The 17,016-nt window shown below is 40.4% G+C and overlaps 1 protein-coding gene and 2 pseudogenes across 3 annotated transcripts in view; 1 reads left to right on the forward strand and 2 right to left on the reverse strand.

The window, feature by feature from the left end:
• CREB5 (cAMP responsive element binding protein 5) overlaps positions 1–17,016 on the reverse strand; it is a 431,120-nt gene that overhangs the window by 192,206 nt on the left and 221,898 nt on the right. The gene's annotated exons all lie outside the window — the stretch shown is intronic.
• Positions 14,580–17,016, reverse strand: part of LOC122438447 — a 57,026-nt pseudogene continuing 54,589 nt past the window's right edge.
• On the forward strand, positions 15,665–16,984 carry LOC122438906 (annotated as a pseudogene).

Here is a 17,016-nt window from a genome sequence, read left to right on the forward strand (position 1 = left end):
ATCAGAATCACCATGCTAATTATGGAAAACCAGACTCCCTGGCAGGAGGCCAGGGGTGTGGCAGAACGGATAGGGGTGGAGGGCAGGAGAAATTTTAGGAAATTAGAAATTTGAATAACTTCGGCCATCAAGGGCTGCAATTAGATACTGAACTGTTCCTACCTTATTGCAAGCCTTGACAGCAAAAACAGATCAGAAAAGAAACTCCTGTAGCACATTCTAGCTGCTTTTCTTTTCTCAAGCTCAGGAACAAAAAGAAAATGAAGCATTTCCAGGGTTGCTTTCCCTACATCTGATGAAGGGCCCCCATAGGCACCCTTTCTGAACACCAGGGGGAGTAACACATAGTCGACCTTTACCAGGCCTTTCAATACAGCATGAGAAAGAACAAATTCTTGCTTATTGTTTAGATACCTTCATAAATAAGCTCTTGCTTCTCTCTCTGGCTAAAGATAACAATCTATTTGTAGTCATTTAAGAGAGTAAGTAAATGTTCATTAAAAGTAATAAAATGGATTGGATCACCCCACAGTTGAAATTGCACAAAAGGAGCGGAGTAAGGGCCCGATCCCCTTGGGTTTGAATCCCAAAAACAGCATTAGTAGCTGTGTCACCAAGGGCAAGTTACTTAATTTCTCATGCCTCAATTTTCCTGTTTGTAAAATGGGCACGTCATAGGACGGTTATGAGAGCTGATGGGTTAATACAGATAAAGCTTGGGACAAAGCCTGGTGTATAGTAAGTCATCAATCAGCATTAGCTAGTGCTCGTACCAAGGAGACCACCAGAAAATTTTAATTTTAGATTTGAATTCTTCCATACTTCAACAATTCCAAGTACTTTATATTAAAAATCATTCAACTCAAAACTGGTAAAGCCACTGGAGCGTTTGAAAACAAGTGATAGAACTGAGTGTCATTTTTCATATACATCAAAGATCACTTATTCTAGTAATCTATGATAAGAACATACAGAAAATAGTGACTTTGTACTATCGTAAAATGGCTAATACAAATTTTAAATATACAAAAATGCACCCACAAAGGATGAACTAATAAAGTGAGTGTGCCATAATGAAGAAAGACAATGATCTGTTAGAATATCAGTATTGTAAAATTTCCACAGAGTATGTGAGAAATTAGGTGAAGAAAAGGAGTATATGGTACTTAAGGACAATTTATATTCATTTTCAATCTAACAACAGTCCAAAAGACTCTAGTAGCAGTTATTTCACTAAAATGCATGTACTTTAATCATTTCACAAAATTGTTTTGATTGTAATAGATGATCCTCTACAAAGCGACGTCATTTTAACAAAATGAGCAGCCAATAAGGAAGCTCTGGGTTGGATTTTCCCCCATGAGAACTGATGGCACATTTACCATGGATGGAGGCCATGGAATAAACACGGCTGTACCAAACATTCCTGACAACGATGGAGAACTCTGCTTGCATGTTTTTTCATACTAGTGCACATAACTTTTTTCCCCAGTGGATCTTCAGCGAGGCAAGGCAGTTGCCTGGGTTGTATGGAATTCAGCAAACAGAAATGCATGACCAGTGACCACACACTCGCATCTGGATAAGGTTTTGGCTGACTGCGCTCTGGGATTTTAATGCTAGCCACTAACAAGGATCCCCTTCTTTTTGACTATATAAGTCAACTCTGAGAGTCACAGGGTAGAGTGAATTTTTTAGTAGCTTCTTCCATGTCTACCAAGCACTGAGACTGGAGGTGGCAGAGACTCTTCTCATCTGTACCGCTTGCTGTTGGAGAGACCAGAGCCTGGCAAGAAATCAGAATGATGGGGGAGAGGACTGACTCCAAGAGTGAAGGGAAACTCACTCTTTTTAGCATCCTAGTAACATGTGTGGGGAAAACGGATACAGATATCTGATAGAATTGACACAGAGGTCAAAAACACGGTCTCGACCTGGGCTTGAATCCAGCTCCACACCTACCAGACCTGTAACTGGGATTCATTTACTTAACCTCATTCATAACCTCCTTAAGCTGTATTTCCTCATTCTGTAAGTTGGGGTGATAGTAGCCTCTTCCTTACAAGGTGGTCATGGGAATGAAAAATGATGGTACTTACAAAAATGCTTCATCCTGTAGTGTATTTTAAAATCCTCCCCCAACTCCTCTGAGGTAGATATTATTGTACTCATTTGCAGATGGGAAATTGAGGCTCAGAGACATTCTATAACTGGCCTCACAATCACCCAGCAGGTAAGTGGAGGAAGCTAGACACGAGCCCAGGATTGTTCTAAAGCTGGTGCTCATTACCACTGCTCTATGCACTCATTGGCTTGCATGGCAAAATCCCAAAAAGTCCAGACTCATGGGTTCTCAGCCCCATTGAAACAGCCGTTCCTTTTAGAGGAAAGAAATAACATTAAAAACAGCTCAGTGATCAGAATGAACAAACTTAAACTAAACTCAAGAGTGGAACATGAGTATAAGAAATCAGTTCTAAAGATTCTTTGCCTAGCAGTTTTTCTTCTGTTGGTTCGTATCCCCAGCAAGGAACAGTAAAGGGTAAATTGAAGAAAACGTTCAATTCAGTTACTGAAATAACAAGACTATTGACTGGGGTGTGGCAGAAGTAGAAGGGTAGAGATGGAGCCAGGCAGACCCTCTTTTTTTTTTTTCCAAAGCCTGTTAGTTTAGTTTCTAAAAATGTTGGTTGAATGTGATATAAAAGCCAACCTTTTTGAAATACAAACAAATGTAATGTTTTTAGCCCTATTGTTATTCATTAATTGTTCATTAAATACCATTAAATACCTTATCCATAAATAACAGGTCTTAACCAAACCAGAGGACAATTAGCTTTTTCAACTGTCAGCAGAAAATTATGATAGCAGACACTTTTTCAAGTATCCATGAACTCCCAGCTGGTCTTTCTTGCTTCTGTCATTGGCCTCAAATATACACGTTCAAAAACTCAGAAGAGAAATGTAAAATAAATGAGTTACTAAATCCTTGCTTCTTCTTTGGCTTCAGAATTTATACAAATTAGACCTGTAGAGTGTAAAGGTTTTACTTATTTAACTGGCTTTAATATTCAACTTGCATTTATACATTGGTCTGTGTAATTGAGATTGCTTTACCTATTTGTGCAATTTTAATACTATACGGTTTAGACTGCATACCTGTAGAGGGCAGCATGCCATATTCATTTAACGGATGGATCCGGAATCTCTTCTAATGGTGGTGCTTATCAACGTCATCGCTCACTACCCTCATCACCATCACCAGCATCATCCCATTATCATTATCATCATTGTGCTTAATCATATTCCTGGGTTTTCATCTTAGAGAAAATTTCTATTACAAAGTTGAAAGGTAGGTAATTGTACTCTTTATTCCCCAACATTCTTTTACTTAAAATGCAAAAGGCTCTGCCACTTGCACACCACAAAACTTCTCTACTATGTAAGATATTGGCATAAAGTTCTGCCAGTCTGCTATTTAAATAATTCAAAACATTTTAATACAATATGCAAAGACCTAGCACAAGCAGAGAGCTGTAGGCAGAGGAATCAAGAAGAAAGAAAGTTCCGCACCAAGATAAGTTTTCCTTCAAGTTAGCCTGTGGTCTGACAAACACTCCCTGTTGAATCTGTTTCTTTAAGATGCTAAAAATAAATTGATCTGTAAGTGACTTTGCTTTAATACATACAGTGACTCAGATCAAGGAGTAAGAGCCATTTATAGACTGTGAACTAAACACTGGCCTGAGACAACCATTTAACCCTCGCCAAACAGGGAAGTGGCATTTCAGATTGTCCAGAGTTTGATCTGCAAGGCTATTTTGAAGTAGAAAGATTTCTTTATTATAACTTTGACTAAAAATATTAGAATATGACCAGAGGCTACCACAAGGTCAAACATTTGGTAACAGGACCACCAGTGTAAGAGTGTGCAAGTGTCCATCTATGGGATCTTGGGCATGCTCGGGCCTAAACATACGATAAGTCATTCATATTCATACATATAGACATAAGTAGAGACTGCATTTGGTACAGAACAACAAGTTGCCATTCTATACACTCCTATTTTGGCTTGCATTGCACAGTGGTTTACAGTGGATTTGTGTGAACGTAAGTGTCATTAAACATCTCTGAGCCTCAGTTTCTTCATCCGTAAAATGGAAATACAGTCTCTACCTTAAGACATTGATATCATAATTAACTGAGAAAATGTATATAAAACACTCAGCAGACATAATACAATTTTAAGAAGTGCCAGTTAAAATTCTGCTGTCTTAGCCCTAGTTGTTACAGGATGGTACAGTCTCCTTCTTCTTTGGGTGCCCCTTCATTGCTAGAGTACACCATCATAGTCTTATAAACAGCTGCAGTAGCAGGCAGGTCTGATGGCTACGAGTTGGCAAGAGTTACCTTTTCCTTCTTATGTGACTGGTGTAACGAACATCTTTAAGGGGATATATAATTGGAGAGAGGAAGGCTGTGTGTATGTGTGTGTGTGTGAGAGAGAGAGAGAGAGAATCTGTCTATGTGTATCAGAGTTCACCTGGCGACAAGAGGAACTTGCCACTCTCTCCTCCTCCAAGTTTCACTCACAGGGAACATTCAACATTGCCTGCACACTGATCTCCAACCTGGAAAACTGCAAAGAGCTGCATTGCAAGGCATATGACTTCATATCGCAATGTTCATCACTGATCTCCACCCTGGTAATAAGATTCTCTTTGGCCCTTGTGCAATTAGCATCCACCTGAGACTTCCTAACCATCTACTTGATAGCAAATTGGCAGCAAATATTAGGAAATTCCACGCTGGTGTTTGGATGAATCTTCTCCATTGATATCATTTATCTGAATTACCGGCACTTCCTCAATTATAACAATACATCAACCATTTCAAGTTTTCCTTTCACCTCCGGATACATGTTGCCCTTAATAAATGAAGCTGAAGTCAGAATGCATGTTGGTATGACGACACCATCCTGTCTTTCAGGTGTGGTTTCAGGGTCACACTGAACACTTGCGTCTGGAAGATTGACTTCAGAGCACTGCATGGCCACATTCTGCTACTCAGGGGGGTGAGATCATGGTGCTGGCATGAATTTATCTCTCGTTTAAATGAATGGGGTTGAATTCAATCTGCTGACCTTGATTGGGACGCTAGTGATACAGGCTGTGTAAAACAAAACAAGGCAAAATAAACAAGGGAAAACCGCAGCGTATGTGGCTACTTGGTTCAGAAGGTGACACTACTGAATTTGGTCTGTGAAGGTCTTGTCACATGAAAGTCTAGAAATAGCTATGACCTAAACATGGGGGTAGGAGACGACCCATTTAGAAATGAATGGATGCATTCCATTGTGCTTGTAGAGTGTTTAGAATCTATTTTGGGGCAAAAGGGATATTGTAAATACTTTCCTTTGTTCATAACCATCATAACCCAAACTTTCTGGCTCTTGGCATTTATCAGTAACCCTGCATGCCAATAGTTTTTTACACACTGCCTGACAAGGCAAACATTATTCTACCAGAGACGCAGGATTCCCTGTGACCCCTCTGAATCTCCAGGGCCAGCCAAGACTGGATTAGATTCTGACTAATCCTAGTCTGGACATCTCTAGGGGCTGCTCTAGTCTCACTACACAATTCCAAGGCCACTCAGCTCTGAGGGCCCTCGGGAGGTGCTGCCATATTAGGCATGTGGAAATGTCCACGTCATTCTGAAATTATTTTGGAAATAGAGATTTAATATAACTTTTTTGATTAGCATTCAATTCCAAATTTGGGACTAGATTTTAGATAAAATTAATTCTAGGGACTTCTCATTGGTTTTGTAAAATGTTAATGCCAGCAAGCATTCCTTCATCTTCAAAAGCAACTGGATCATAGATTTTCATTTCATTCTCCCTTTTTTTATTTGATTCTCTCTTTGGTTAACAGCAATTCTACGGCAGAGGGCAGGCAATATTTTACAGACATATCTTGACTCGAAAGTGGCTGACTAGATAGGCACATTCTTAAATGCAGGTTAATCTGTGGCCTCCTTTCTCTTCACCATGATGGCTCTGGATGCCAACAAGGGGGTCACAAGGGAGGAGCCTGGGGCCAGGTATGGAAAAGCGAATGGTATAGGCATTTTCTAGATGTATGGTTTGTTTATGTGTGTTTGTCAGTTATAGCTGACCCTTTGTGACCCCATGGACTGTAGCCCGCTAGGTTCCTCTGTCCATGGGATTTTCTAGGCAAGAATACTGGAGGGGGTTTCTATTCCCTTCTTCAGGGGACCTTCCCAAGCCAGGGATGGAACCCTTGTCTCCTGCATTGCAGGCAGATTCTTTGCTATCTGAGCCACCAGGGAAGCCCATATGGTTCTTAGTATCTCCATAAGATGAAATATAAATTGTAGTTAGAAACTTTTACCCTGTGAACACCTTCATCATCTAAAGATGATTCCTTCTGGAGACAATCATGATCTTTATTAGGTACCAGGCCTGTGTGAAAATCTAGAGATATCAAGACATGATCTTGATGGGTGTGACATCATAGGAAAAGTGGGCTCTAAAATGCTCCCTTTAATAGTAGAATTCTTTTGTAACACTGTTCACTAATACATTTGGTATAAATGAAACTACTTCTCTCAAATGAAATTAGTCATTGAAGAAATTAAAGAAATTCCTTCCAAGGTAGCTTTTCTCATTAGATGGCTCCAAAACAAAGACCTCAACAATATTAGCATAAATGGTTCAGGAATTGTGATTTTGGGCATTTCCAAAGAAAAGTTCCCTTCTATTTCTGCTACTTCAATAACAGAGTATAAATCAGAGACTTGGCATTTACAACTCCACTGAGCTATTAATTTTAAGTCTTTTACTGATTCAATTCCAACTATATGTATGATGGAGATAACTTTTATTTATTGTTTAAGTCATACAATAATCCAAGCAAACTCATCAGTTCAAGGATATTAAATCAAAATCTATTTACTATTGAGTAGGATTTAGTTTAAGATAGAAGCTTCCTGGAGAGCCAAATCTTGGGTTTAGTGAGACCATCCTATTCCAGAAATGATGTCAGAAGACTGTTTGGGTGCTTACCTAGGAAGGTACCAGGGTTCTGTTATTGATCAATCTGTACAAAATAATTTATCAGGTCAATGCCTTTTCTTCTTCCTATCCAATTACTTCTTATTGATGAATCTCTTATTTTAGCATTATCAAAAGGTCATGAGCCAATACTAGATCTAATTTAAAAAGGCATTATTAGGCTTATATCATACCAACCTTAAGAACTGATCAGTTCTGTGAGGATGATCTGAATAGCCACATTGGAACCTATTTTTTCATAAATTTATAAACTGTGTCAGACATTCTCAACTTTTAGGACCATTTTTACTTTAGAATTAAAAAAAAAATACTTTCTTGTTGTGAGAATATTTAACACAAGATATAACCTCTTAACAAACTTTTGAGTATATTGTTACATTTTATATACTTTATTACATATTATTATTACACTTTATACATTATTGTCGACTATTGGTATAATGTTGTACAGCAGGTCTCCAGAGCTTATTCATCTTTCTTAACTGACACTGCATGCTGGTTGACTAATAACTAACTCCCCATTTCCTTTTCCTCTGAGCTCCTAGCAACCATCACTCCACTCTGATTCTATAAATTCAACGATTTTAGGTACTTCATATTAAGAGAATCACGTTGTATTTGTCTTTTTGTGACTGGCTCATTTCACTTAACATAATAACTTTATGGCCAGCATGTATATGAAAAAGATGCTCAATATCACTTATCATCAGAGAAATGCAAATCAGAACCACAATGGGGTTAACATCTCACACCATTCATGATGGCTAGTATCAAAGAAAAACCAAAGGTTAGTACTGACGAGGCTGTGGAGAAGTTGAAATACCTGTATATTGTTGGTGGGGATACAGAATGGTGAAGCTTGATAGAAAACAGTACAGAGTAGTAGTAGTAGTTGTTTGCTCAGTCATGTCCAACTCTTTGCGACCCAATGGACTGTAGCTTGCCAGGCTCCTCTGTCCATGGGATTCTCCAGGCAAGAATACTGGCGTGGATTGCCATTCCCTTCTCTAGAGGATTTCCCCACCCCAGGGATTGAACCTGGGTCTCCTGCATTTCAGGCAGATTCTTTACCACTTGAGCTACAGGGAAGCCCTAAAAATGTACAGAAGTTTCAAAAATACCCACACACACACACATATTTGGGGCTTCCCAGGCGGCACCAGTAGTAAAGTAAAGAACCCACCTACCAATGCAAATGACGCAAGACAAGTGGTTTGACCCTTGGGTTGGGAAGATTTATACATTTATCTACAATATGATCCCCGAATTCCACTGCTGGGTATTTATTTAAAAGAATGAGAATCAAGATCTCAGATCTCGAAGAGATTTTCAGTTTAGTTCAGTTCAGTCGCTCAGTCGTGTCTGACTCCTTGTGACCCCATGAATCGCAGAACGCCAGGCCTCCCTGTCCATCACCAACTCCCGGAGTTTACCCAAACTCATGTCCATAGAGTCAGTGATGCCATCCAGCCATCTCATCCTCTGTCATCCCCTTGTCCTCCTGCCCCCAATCCTTCCCAGCATCAGGGTCTTTTCCAATGAGTCAACTCTTCGCATGAGGTGGCCAAAGTATTGGAGTTTCAGCTTCAACATCAGTCCTTCCAATGAACACCCAGGACTGATCTCCTTTAGGATGGACTAGTTGGATCTCTTTGCAGTCCAAGGGACACTCAAGAGTCTTCTCCAACACCATAGTTCAAAAGCATCAATTTTTCGGCTCTCAGCTTTCTTCACAGTCCAACTCTCACATCCATACATGACCACTGGAAAAATCATGGCCTTGACTAGACAGAACTTTGTTGGCAAAGTAATGTCTCTGCTTTTTAATATGCTATCTAGGTTGGTCATAACTTTCCTTCCAAGGAGTAAGCGTCTTTTAATTTCATGACTGCAATTACCATCTGCAGTGATTTTGGAGCCCAGAAAAATAAAGTTTGACACTATTTCCACTGTTTCCCCATCTATTTCCATGAAGTGATGGGACCAGATGCCATGATCTTAGTTTTCTGAATGTTGAGCTTTAAGCCAACTTTTTCACTCTCCTCTTTCACTTTCATCAAGAGGCTCTTTAGTTCCTCTTCACTTTCTGCCATAAGGGTGGTGTCATCTGCATATCTGAGGTTATTGATATTTCTCCCGGCAATCTTGATTCCAGCTTGTGCTTCTTCCAGCCCAGAGTTTCTCATGATGTACTCTGCATATAAGTTAAATAAGCAGGGTGACAATATACAGCCTTGACGTACTCCTTTTCCTATTTGGAACCAGTCTGTTGTTCCATGTCCAGGTCTAACTGTTGCTTCCTGACCTGCATACAGATTTCTCAAGAGGCAGGTCAGGTGGTCTGGTATTTCCATCTCTTTCAGAATTTTCCACAGTTTATTGTGATCCACACAGTCGAAGGCTTTGGCATAGTCAATAAAGCAGAAATAGATGTTTTTCTGGAATTCTCTTGCTTTTTTGATGATCCAGCAGATGTTGGCAATTTGTTCCTCTGCCTTTTCGAAAACCAGCTTGAACATCTGGAAGTTCACGGTTCACGTATTGCTGAAGCCTGGCTTGGAGAATTTTGAGCATTACTTTATTAGAATGTGAGATGAGTGCAATTGTGTGGTAGTTTGAGCATTCTTTGGGATTGCCTTTCTTTGGGATTGGAATGAAAACTGACCTTTACCAGTCCTGTGGCCACTGCTGAGTTTTCCAAATTTGCTGGCATATTGAGTGCAGCGCTTTCACAGCATCATCTTTCAGGATTTGAAATAGCTCAACTAGAATTCCATCAGTAGCACACCCATAATCATAGAAGTATTATTCATAGCAGCTATGACATGTAAACAACCTAAATGTCCACTGATAGACAAATGAATAAAGAAAATATGGTGTATTCAGGCTGAAAGAAGGAATTCTGTAGTATGCAATTTTTTTCAGAAAAAGCTAACAATTTTTGAGCACTTACCATGCTAAATGCTCACATATATTATTTTATTTAATCCTCATAAACACCTATATAGTTAATTATTATTATGTACTCATTTTCAGGTGAGGAAAAGAGACCAAGTGCAGCTCAAAAATCTGCCTAATGTCTCAGAACAGTAAGTGGTGGAGCCAGAACTCAAGACCAACTCTTCTGATTAGTGATAAGTTCTACTTCTCCCTGAAGCCCACTCTTCACTACCATGCAATATTGTTTCCATTCATCAAGATTTATTTAACTCAAAAGCAAATCTTTTCAAAGCTGAAATCTTTTCAAATTTTAAAAATTTGACTTACTCTGAATTTTCTAGAAGAATACATGAGAAAATCACAAAAGTTGTTTCTCTCCTCTATACAGATTAAATATATCCTTGGCTCAAACCAATAAGGGATGAATTATTGTACCAGCCTAAAAGTTATTGTTTTGAGAATTTTTAATAAATCAAGCTCATTTCATTATAATAATGCCTGAATTGTGCAGAAACTTACAAACTGTTTTGGAATCTCTTTTTAAAAAAAAAATCTCTTGCACTGAAGTACAACAATAAGTTTTGAGGGGAAAAAAAAAGCAAACTATGGCTAGAAACTGTAAAGGACAATAGTAGTTCACCACATTTGTATGGTATGCTACCGATTTCATACTAATTCTTATAATCTTCTTTTTTTTTTTTTAACATGATACAGGCAGAAGAATCACTACTTGATAACAGTTGAGACTCAGAGAGGTACAACAACTAGTCCAAGGTCACACCTTTAGCCCATGAGCACAATCCAGGTTTTCTAGTGCTGAGTCCACTGCTGTTTCCCCATGTGCCTCTGCTCTGCACAAAACATGGAAACATCCTCTTATTCCCAGAGAATGCTTCATTGTCATCTTGGAGAAACAGGGAAGGGCTTAGATGTGTGGTTTTCTCACTGGAAATGGTGTGTATCTCAATGTCAAATGACAGGGGAAAATAAGCAGGCACCAAGCAATTTTCTCCTTTAGAGTTATCTCAAAATTTACCCAAGTTAGGGCCTTCCCTGGTGGCTTAGTGGTGAAGAATCCACCTGCCAATGCAGGAGACAAGGGTGTGATTCCTGATCCGGGAAGATCCCACACGCCGAGGAGCAACTAAGCCCACAAGCCACAACTACTGAGCCTGTGCTCTAGAGTCCAGGAGCCACAATTACTGATCCCATGTGCTGCAACTACTGAAGCCCACACACTCTAGACATTGTGCTCTGCAACAGGAGAAGCCACCATAATGAGAAGCCTTCCCAGTGCAACTAAAGAAGCTTCTGCACAGCAATGAAGACCCAGGACAGCCAAACAAACAAAATCTACCCAAGTTAAAGTACTCTGGCCACCTGATGCACAGTCAACTCACTGGAAAAGACCCTGATGCTGGGGAAGATTGAAGGCAGGAGAAGAAGAGGACAGAGATGAGATGGTTGGATGGCATCACCAACTCACTTGACATGAGTTTGAGCAAACTCCGGGAGATGGTGAAGGACAGGATAGCCTGGTGTGCTGCAGTCCACGGGGTCGCAAAGAGTCAGACACACCTGAGCGGCTGAACAACAACAAGGATAGAGAAGGTGTTTGAAGGTCTTGGAAGGTGTTTGTCTAGCAGAAACATTTGCCATGGGGACACACGATATTCAGGAATCCTCTTGGCTGGGTGAGTGGTAGATCTGGATAAGCACTGTCTTTCAGACCCAGGCTATGGGCCACCTAGTGCTCCCTTAGAGCCACACTGGGCAAGTCTTCCCCCAGATACTAGCTGTGGGCCTTTGAGCAAACTATAGAACCCCTCTGTGCCTGTTTCCTTCAGGAGCAAAATGAGGACAACAACCATCTACCTCACAGAACAATTCAGGGGCTTCAATGAGTTAAATGTTAAGTGCTAAAAAAAAAAATGTAAAGTGCTTTGGACAAAATATGGAGATGTGCCCAGATGAGAGCCATGATTTTTATTATGTTAATGAATGGGCCTCTTGATTTCTTTATATATAAGGTGGGAATAATGATAAATCCTGTAACAAGAATCAAAGTGGATCCTGTCTTTGAAAGTTTCTGATAAATCATAAAATGTTCTGTGCATCTAGAGAGTGACTGCTGTTGTCTTAAAGAGAATGTTACAATGTCTGAATTATACCTGTATTCCTTTTGCAAGGAATTTCCCCTTTCTTCTCAAATTGAGAAAGAAAGTGATTGACATTGTGATCCCGAGCCTATCCCCACTGGTAGTTTGTGAAGCAGGAATCAAATTGTTAAAGTTAGTGTTTAGCCAGTTGGGTGGGGCAGTGTTTACCCACAATCTGGTGAGTTGCCATATCTCAGGGAAGGCTGGGGTGGGAGGCCTGCCCCCTCTGTGAGTGGCTGTACCAGTGTAGAGATCTAGAATCCCAGAGCCCTACCGGTCCTACAGGATTACCTGGGCAAAGGCACAGGAGACCTGGAACCCTGAAAAGTAGGACAACTGTTCACCACGTGGGTGGCTACTCAGGGGAGCCTAGGGCAACACCAGTCCTAAAATCAGAGCTGCATCTGACGGAGAAGCAGATGTGTTGATGCAGGGTAAAAAATAGAATGAAATGGAGTTGTGTGTGTGTGTGTGTGTGTGTGTGTTTCCAGAATCTAAGATGAATGTGATTTCTGACAAGATCAGAAGGAGTGCAGTTGACACAAATGAGGGAAACATAAAGCACATCTCCTTTTCATATAGCATTGTGGTCTCAACTAGCGGCACAGGCAAGGATTCCAAGCTCAAACGTCTTTAGGAATTCACGGATGCCAAGTGGGGAAGCTGTTCCCCATGCCTTACCCTGGCTCACTGTGGATGCTCCGTCCTCAATGCCTCCTGCCTCCTCCCTGCTGCCTTCTCCTGCTAGAATTCTCCCCAGTTTTCCATGTTTGGTCTCAATGCCATCTCCTTTACTAGGCTGCCTCTCAATCTCCACCTAGAGCTAATCTCTTCCGACCATGTCCTCATAAAACTTTCAATTGTACCCCTTTCACACAGAGCTATCAAAGTTTACCTCGTTTCATAATGAGTTGTGCAAACCGTCTCTGCCTTTTGCTTATAAGAGACTGCTTCTTGTCATCTCCGTGTCAGGGTGACACCAACACCGCATGCTGCTCAAAGGAGCCACTTGATAAATATTCATCAAGGGAATAAATAAATATTTGTTGGCGATAATTTACTTGAACTGAGAACTTCATGGCCTCCAAGAAAGGCTCTGAATTTGTGAAGTGAAGCACTTCTCTTTTTTTGTGCCCTTCTTACTCTCCAGGTTGTTTCATAATATCTCCTGCCAGGAACTGCTCCCATTATTAAATTATTAAGTGCCAGGGAAGCAGCAGCACCTTCTATGATTAAGTACTGAGTGAAACTGTGAGGAAGGGAAGCCCCCATTGCGCCTAGTTTCAGAGGTGAGAACTGTCAAGTTTATTTTTGTGCTGCCTCTGTCACAAGCCAGTGTGATTCCAATGATGGATTCTGGGATTGTGTTTTCTGCTTTCCTCCACTCACCCCCTTGACATGAGCCACTTTGGTTTCTTTATTTATTTTAAATATTTTCTTCACTTTATTGAGAAAAGAGTTTCTGTTTTCTCTTTTCTTTTTTTGGCTACAGTGCACAGCGTGAGGGATCCTAGTTTCCAAACAGGGATCAAACTGGTGTCCCCTGCAGTGGAAGTGTGGAGTCTCTACCACTGAACCTTCAGGGAAGTCCCCATCAACATGAACCACTTTGAATACACATACCCAGAGCAAAATTTCAGGGGCAGTAATGAGAAAGCAGAGTCTATATTTCCTACCTGGAACCTGAGACTGTGCTAAAACCAAACTTAATGCTTGTAATCTATATTCACTCTTTAGCTGTGTGGATGAGAGTTCTCTTCACAAAGAACTGAAGGACAGTTGGATGAGGAGTTTGGAAGTAGGATCATTGATCATATTTTTTCTCTATGATTTGTGATTAACTTAATCACGTAAACAATTAGTGAGAGTTCTTCAGATGTTCTGCTAAATTGCTTTCCCTCTAAGGAATATTGTTAAATACCCTCTACACTGGCTCCTCCATGGAGTCTTTCCATGAGGAAAATTCCAAACTCAGCTGTCAAGTACATGGACTCGTTCTTATGGATGATATCAGTAAAGACTTCCAAGAATCCCAGCATCCTTTCCTCAGCTCTCTGATCCGCAGGCTGAGGCTTCGAGGATAGTACCCCCAGGAAATCCCCTAAAGGTTACTGCTCACAAAACCCACTTTCAAGCTCTAGATGTTAAAGAGACTTAGCATAAAGCTCTGCTTAAAGACTAAAAATATAAATGAACTACTGAATTAATGGATGAATAAAGTAGTAACACATTCTTAGAAATAATACTTAGCTCTTCTTGGTCCTTGGCTCCTAAATATCCTGATGTGAACTTACAGATTTTGTTTTATCCTAAATGAAAATCACAAAAAGTCTTCACTGAAAAAAAAAAAAAAAAAAAGTCTTCACTGAAAGAGACTTCAGTGATAGAAAGCCATGGCCTCACAAATGAACTTATCTATGAAACAGGAACAGATTCACAGACATAGAGAACAAACTTGTGGTTGCCAAGGGAAAGTGGGGGTAGGGGAGGGATGAACTGGGAGTTAAGAGATGCTAATTATTACGTATAGAATGGATAAACAATAAAGTCCTCCTATGTAGCACAGGGAACTATATTTAATATCCTGTGATAAACCACACTGGAAAAGAATATGAAAAAGAAAGCATATGCATTCTGAATCATTTTGCTGTACAGTAGAAATTAACATGACATTATAAATCAACTATATTTCAATAAAATATTAATAAAATTATTTTAAAAGTCATGGGCTGATTTGTTCAAATGAAATTAGGGAAAAACTGCTTCTCTGGTTGAAGTGTAGGTAGGGGCTTGGAACCTCCACCTCTAAGAAATGACACAGTTTGTCCAATATCAATACAGATCCCAGAGATAGAGCCATGACTCCTGAGCCCCTGGCTTGGTTTTTCCTGCTACATGCTACCTCCTTTTATGGGTGAAGTGTTGTTTCTGGATACTTACTGGAAAAAAGGACATCTCTCTGTCCCTAAAACAAAAGAGCCATAGGTTACAGGAAGTTTTTTTTGTTGCTGTTGTTTTGCCTCTGTCCTCTGAAACATTTTATTTGTACATATTACATTCCTAGAAAAAGAATCCAAGGATTTTCCCTTCTGTGTCTTTCGTCTTGCTTCTTCATGGGCCCTGATGCCAGCTGAGGTTGTCAGTACAATGCAACCAAACTGAAGGGATGGGAGCAGGCTATTCTGCCATTTTTCTGGATCTTTGAATTGCACATCAAATCTGGGGCTGATCACTCCACACTTATTTAGCCTGCCAGTGAGGTTCACAATTTTCCCAGCCATGTGATAATCAATGATATCAAATTCACCAGTGCAACCGTGCTTCATTATCATAGTTAGAAACCTGATGATGACTTTGGAACATGGCTTAATAAACAACTGGCATTTGCCTCTCTTTTCAGCATTGTGGACACTCTTGAGAGCATCAGCCAGGACATTCATGTGCACCATAATGGCAGCAAGGAAAGATGGTGGAAAGAGTTAAAGGAAGTTTTGAACTGGGCTTCAAGGTAGTCACATAGTTGAAGGTAGGTCTTCCTTACAGATGTATTCCAGCTAAAAAATGAAGCAGAGATGATAGAACTTACTTCACTATTTTGCAATTTCCAAAGTAATGGATCTAGGCAAGGACTGTCAATGATTGTCAGATTCCTAAAGAATTTGGTGCCTCCTGACAGAAGTACGCCACATTGTCTATGAAGTACTCCTTCCAAAAAAATGAACTTGATGCTAAATCAAGCCGAGAAAGTCTAAATCACCAATTTATGGGAAATATAAGAAACAAAGGAACTTGTTAAACTGAAAGCATAGGAATGGAATCAACAATATTCACAGTCTGCAAAACTCTACAAACTCTTTAGCAAACAAATTTCAAGGCAAAACAAAACAAGGAGGGGAAGGGAGCAGAATGTGATGTAAAAGCATCATGAAAGACAGGTCAACCAATTTCAATATATAGAGAGTATTTCTGTCCCAATTAAAATAAAGTGTACTTGTTATCTGGGAAAACACCAAATGGAATGGACATACTGGTGTTCATGGGGCCCTGCAGTGGGAAGCAGCAGACCAGTCCACATCACCAAGGTGGAGAAATCAAGGCCAAGCTGGGCTCCTGGTCAAGGACAGGAAGACCAAATCCCTGGAGGAGATTTCTCTCTTCTCCATGCCCATCACAGAATCTGAAATCACCAACTTTCTCCTAGGGATGTGCCTCAAGGATGAGGTATTGAAGATAATATCCACACAAAAGCAGACCTATGCTAGCCATTGGACCAGGTTCAAGGTATCTGTTGCCATCTGGACTACAATGGGCATGTCAGTCTGAGTGTTAAGTGCTCCAAAGAAGTAATCACGGCCATCCTAGGGGACATCATCCTGCTCAAGCTCTCCATTGTCCCAGTGTGGCAGTGCTCCTGGAAGAACAAGACAGGCAAGCACCACACTATCCCTGCAAGACCCCACTCCATGGTGAGTTTCTCTTTCCACCCCAGAGACACTGGCATCATCTTGGCCTCTGCACTCAAGAAGTCACTACTGATGGCCAGTATGGATGACTGCCATACCTCGGCTGGGGGCTGCGCTGCCACTCTTGACCATTATGATGCCATCTCCAAGACTTACAGCTCTTTCACCCTGACCTCTGAAAAGAGACTGATCACCAAGCTCCCTGTCAGGAATCCAATGACCATCTCCTATAGATTCACACCAGAGTTTCCCTGCAGAGAACTCAGGCTCCATCTATGCCCACCACTGCTGCAATTCTATACAAGAAATATAAAGTGAATTAATTAATAAAAAATAAAGGGCAAAAATCCTATGG

This window comes from Cervus canadensis, chromosome 3 (genome assembly GCF_019320065.1).
Source record: "Cervus canadensis isolate Bull #8, Minnesota chromosome 3, ASM1932006v1, whole genome shotgun sequence".
Classification (NCBI taxonomy): Eukaryota; Metazoa; Chordata; class Mammalia; order Artiodactyla; family Cervidae; genus Cervus; species Cervus canadensis.